Source organism: Coregonus lavaretus (genome assembly GCF_964263955.1).
Source record: "Coregonus lavaretus genome assembly, chromosome: 28".
Classification (NCBI taxonomy): Eukaryota; Metazoa; Chordata; class Actinopteri; order Salmoniformes; family Salmonidae; genus Coregonus; species Coregonus lavaretus.
Window position 1 is genome coordinate 38,492,851 of NC_140015.1, and position 5,584 is coordinate 38,498,434.

General features: G+C 42.4%; 1 pseudogene across 1 annotated transcript; it reads left to right on the forward strand.

Moving 5' to 3' along the window:
• Positions 1 to 391: 391 nt before the first annotated feature.
• LOC311103969 lies at positions 392 to 5,298 on the forward strand (annotated as a pseudogene). The gene is made up of 3 exons: positions 392 to 594; positions 2,198 to 2,992; positions 3,400 to 5,298. The product of its transcript is annotated as an uncharacterized misc_RNA (transcript).
• The last annotated feature ends 286 nt before the right edge of the window (positions 5,299 to 5,584 follow it).

Below are 5,584 nucleotides of genomic sequence, written 5' to 3' on the forward strand. Positions count from 1 at the left end.
GGATGCTGCTCCTCGAACATATGCAGACATCATTTGTGATGGTCAGAGAACACTTTGCAGCTCTGCATTAATTTCTTCATTGACTGTGGGACATTTTATTATTTATTTACTTTTGGAACCAAACTAAACATTAAATATTTATTCCAGTATCCTTGAGATACAATTCATCTGGAGGATGAAAAGGCAGAATATTGGAAAAACTGAAAGGTATGAGCTGCTGTTAGTTACCAAGGAGGAACCAATCTGACAAACAAGAAGAAGTAGAAAAGACTCCATACTGTTTGCAGCATTCTGAAGCGTGTTACTGTATCAAACCAACGTTCTACAGATATCAACCGGAACCAAACTATTCTGACAATTATCTCAGTAGATTTGACTGACGCCAGGAGAGATGAGAGGTATGTTTTCCCACCCTGCAGTCCTGTTCCTGTGGATTCAGAGTGCTAGCGGATGGATGCATCCCAAATGCCAGATTTATGACAGTGGTGAAGACTTGGGAGACTTTGCCACCTGGACCTGCACCTACCTACGTCATCATGAAGAACATTACACTGCTGCCTGTGAAGATGTTACAGCCATCGAGGAAGATCTACAGTGGGGAAAAAAAGTATTTAGTCAGCCAACAATTGTGCAAATTCTCCCACTTAAAAAGATGAGAGAGGCCTGTAATTTTCATCATAGGTACACGTCAACTATGACAGACAAATTGAGAAAAAAAATCCAGAAAATCACATTGTAGGATTTTTAATGAATTTATTTGCAAATTATGGTGGAAAATAAGTATTTGGTCACCTACAAACAAGCAAGATTTCTGGCTCTCACAGACCTGTAACTTCTTCTTTAAGAGGCTCCTCTATCCTCCACTTGTTACCTGTATTAATGGCACCTGTTTGAACTTGTTATCAGTATAAAAGACACCTGTCCACAACCTCAAACAGTCACACTCCAAACTCCACTATGGCCAAGACCAAAGAGCTGTCAAAGGACACCAGAAACAAAATTGTAGACCTGCACCAGGCTGGGAAGACTGAATCTGCAATAGGTAAGCAGCTTGGTTTGAAGAAATCAACTGTGGGAGCAATTATTAGGAAATGGAAGACATACAAGACCACTGATAATCTCCCTCGATCTGGGGCTCCACGCAAGATCTCACCCCGTGGGGTCAAAATGATCACAAGAACGGTGAGCAAAAATCCCAGAACCACACGGGGGGACCTAGTGAATGACCTGCAGAGAGCTGGGACCAAAGTAACAAAGCCTACCATCAGTAGCACACTACGCCGCCAGGGACTCAAATCCTGCAGTGCAGACGTATCCCCCTGCTTAAGCCAGTACATGTCCAGGCCCGTCTGAAGTTTGCTAGAGTGCATTTGGATGATCCAGAAGAGGATTGGGAGAATGTCATATGGTCAGATGAAACCAAAATATAACTTTTTGGTAAAAACTCAACTCATCGTGTTTGGAGGCCAAAGAATGCTGAGTTGCATCCAAAGAACACCATACCTACTGTGAAGCATGGGGGTGGAAACATCATGCGTTGGGGCTGTTTTTCTGCAAAGGGACCAGGATGACTGATCCGTGTAAAGGAAAGAATGAATGGGGCCATGTATCGTGAGATTTTGAGTGAAAACCTCCTTCCATCAGCAAGGGCATTGAGGATGAAACGTGGCTGGGTCTTTCAGCATGACAATGATCCCAAACACACCGCCCGGGCAATGAAGGAGTGGCTTCGTAAGAAGCATTTCAAGGTCCTGGAGTGGCCTAGCCAGTCTCCAGATCTCAACCCCATAGAAAATCTTTGGAGGGAGTTGAAAGTCCGTGTTGCCCAGCGACAGCCCCAAAACATCACTGCTCTAGAGAAGATCTGCATGGAGGAATGGGCCAAAATACCAGCAACAGTGTGTGAAAACCTTGTGAAGACTTACAGAAAACGTTTGACCTGTGTCATTGCCAACAAAGGGTATAGAACAAAGTATTGAGAAACTTTTGTTATTGACCAAATACTTATTTTCCACCATAATTTGCAAATAAATTCATAAAAAATCCTACAATGTGATTTTCTGGATTTTTTTTTCTCATTTTGTCTGTCATAGTTGACGTGTACCTATGATGAAAATTACAGGCCTCTCTCATCTTTTTAAGTGGGAGAACTTGCACAATTGGTGACTGACTAAATACTTTTTTTCCCCACTGTACTTGGACTTCCCCCTAATATCAATAACCTCTGCATAACTATGACACATGCCGAAAATAGATCCATGTCTCTTGGCTTTTTCTCTCAGTTTCAGTATCTGGAGTACCTGAACATTGACGGCAGTTTTGCTCAAATCCTTCCAACTGGGAATAGCCACCTTCCAAATCTGGAACACATGTACTTGATAGGTAAATGGGTAATGGGCTCTGGGTGCTGTGATTGTCATATTGGGCCTCATACATTCAGAGATCTAGTTAAGTTAAGTCATTTGTATATACAGGGTTACAGGTTAAGAGCAATGGCCCCAGATGTTTTCCATGGCATCCCTCAGTTACAAATATTCAGCATTGGTGAACCCTGTGAAGAGGATTTGTCAGAGATACTATGCAGAATAATGAATATAAAGTCACTTATAAAGATAAGTGTAAACGCACCAGTGATACAATCGTTAAACCAATCAAACTGCTCCAACAACAACCAAAACGTGACATCTGTTTTTAACAATCTAACAAGAGTTGACTTATTATTTGATGAAATAACACATATAGAGGAAGGTGCAATGGCTTGGCTCCAGAACCTGACAATTTTAAATGCGGCTTTCAGCCAGGAAGTCCTACTGCGCCTTCCCCTTTCTGGGATTAAGCAAATCCAGTACTTCAGTTGCTTTGGTAGCAATGACATTGATATTGAAAGTATCTGTAATGTCGTGTTTTTGCTTTCAATCAAGCAAATATATTTATACAATGCCAATACAAGCAGCCTCTCTATGTCCAGTGTTGAATTGTGCATTGGGCTAGTGTGGTAAACAAGACCGAGCTTTTGCTGGTAATGCCGTAGTGATAAGAAGATCCGCCGACACTGTACTCTGTTTATAAAGGTTTATTATAACAAAGGTTCCAGCATCGGAATTTGACAGATTCTGCAGATATCTGTGAGACAGCACAGCCAATCAGTAATTTGCTATTCTCCCCTTCTATTGTTCAAGACATGGTTTTATATCATTTATGACGTAATATGGTGTGATCCTAAAAACCAATCCCTGGTCTTTTCTACCTTACTCCCCATATCATCTTTCCATGAACCACAGTAATGTTTTCCAGATGTTTCCAGCACAATAGAGTACAGTTCATCCGTTACACCATTTTGCCACATCAGCAAAATCTTAGAGCCAAGTTCCCTCTATCACACATAAGACACTACACTAGAATATATGCATTTATCTGGACCAGGAGCCATCTATCCTACTCCCCATTTGAAATGGAATTTCATTTCCAGTCTCAAAAACCTTAATCAATTAAGAATAGATGGCCTGACAGATAACATACTTGATATTTGCTCCTGCCAAAAACAACCAATCACATGGTTAACAAAACTCACTTTAGAGTTGAACAATCCACAAATACTTTTTGCAAAACAATTTAGCTGTCTTGTTAAACTGCAGTACCTGGATTTAACACATAATTTTATTTCAAACATTGAAGACTTTGCTTTCCTGGGATTGACAAATCTGGAGTCCTTAAACATTACAAGAAATAACATAACACAGACCCATGCAAACCAATTTTTTGGTTTAAGTAGTTTGACACGTTTAGACCTCAGGAACAATCCACTTATTCACAACATTGAGGCAATGTCTTTCACACACCTCACGTCTCTAAAACAAGTGTTCCTCGGGCAAGTGCGCAATCCACTAACAGAACCGGTGATCAAGCTGAATCTGACACTTATATTTGGTGGCATTCTGAGTCAGCTGAGTCATCTGTACATTAGTTCAGCTATGAGGCCGATGCTGTTGACTATCGGCAGTAACATCACATCTAAACAGAACCTGAGTCTCCAGCTCAAAGGCCAGACGGTTTCATTTGAAGACTGTGACAGACCTTTCTTTCAGTCCGTAACCCATCTTAATACTGATGCTGAAGAATTCCTTTGTGGATCTGAATTCATGGGAAAGTACTTCACGTCTGTGGAGACATTTGACTACAGATCTAAGCTTTCAGCTAAAAGTGTTGATTTAACATCAATTAATCAGCTGATTCACCTGAGGAAACTGGCTCTAAGACGGGTGGATCTTTTAATACAGCGTTCTGCCAACATCATTTTTCACAACCTGACCAAACTGGAGGTTCTGGAACTTTACAACTGCAGGATTTATTCTTTGGAGGGGAGTTTAACTAAAGACTTAAAATCTTTGAAAACATTGTATTTGCATATCGAGAACATTTATAATGTATTCTACAGCTTTACTGAACCTCTCTCTAGCCTTAAGTATTTGATACTTTTTAAGTTTCAGATGTTTTGCAGTTGTGACAATGCTTGGCTCATTACATGGGCCAAGGGGTACAGGCAAGTTGAGGTGATCATGCTTTCTCCGTATTCACATCCAGTTATGTAGGCTCTGGAGGATTTGATATGCTTGTCGGACAACGGAATAGACACACCTAATTTTGTAAAGTACACAGAAGACAACTGCTCAACAGAGGTGGACTTTGTGCTCTTTGCTGCGACTGGTCTGGGAGTCCTGTTCTTCATGCTGGTGGTGTTGGTTCACAACCTGGCCGGCCCCTACCTCCTCCCCCTCTACCACATCACCCTTGGCTGGCTGTCGGAGGCCATGCGATCCAACACCAGGGGGCGCTACCACTACGATGCGTTTGTCTCCTACAGCGGGAAGGACGAACACTGGGTGGTGGAGGACCTGCTTCCCAATTTGGAGCAGAGGGGTCCTCCTTTCCTGCGCCTGTGTCTGCACAGCAGGGACTTCCAGCTGGGGAAGGACATTGTGGAGAACATCACAGACAGCCTCTACCAGAGCCGCCACACCCTCTGCCTAGTCAGCCGCCACTACCTGCGCAGTAACTGGTGCTCCCTGGAGATGAAGCTGGCCACCTCCAGGCTGCAGGTGGAGCAAAGGGACGTCATCCTCCTGGTCTTCCTGGAGAAGATCCCCCCTCGCCAGCTGTCTGCCCACCACAGGCTGGCTCGCCTGGTGAAGACCAGGACCTATCTGGACTGGCCCCAAGACCCCAATCAGCACCAGGCATTCTGGGACAGACTGTGGGCTAAACTGAAACCTCAGACTGAAGCGTGAGATCAGAGGTTGATGTAGGACCTTGTGAACTGAAGCATGACTTCAGAGGTTGATGTAGAATCTTTTGTTTATGCAGATGTAATGTTGACACATATTTTGAGGTATTGAATTTGTCTTTTAAAGTCCTCTGTACAAAATGTCTACCAGTATTTGATATTTGTTTAGACAATTGTGATGAAGTCCTTTTAAATGCTCTGTCTGGAGTGTAGTTTATCTGATTAATCTGAAATTACTTAGAAATGATCCTATTTAAATTACTTAGTAAAAAGCCAATACATTTTTTTACTTCCCCAAATGTT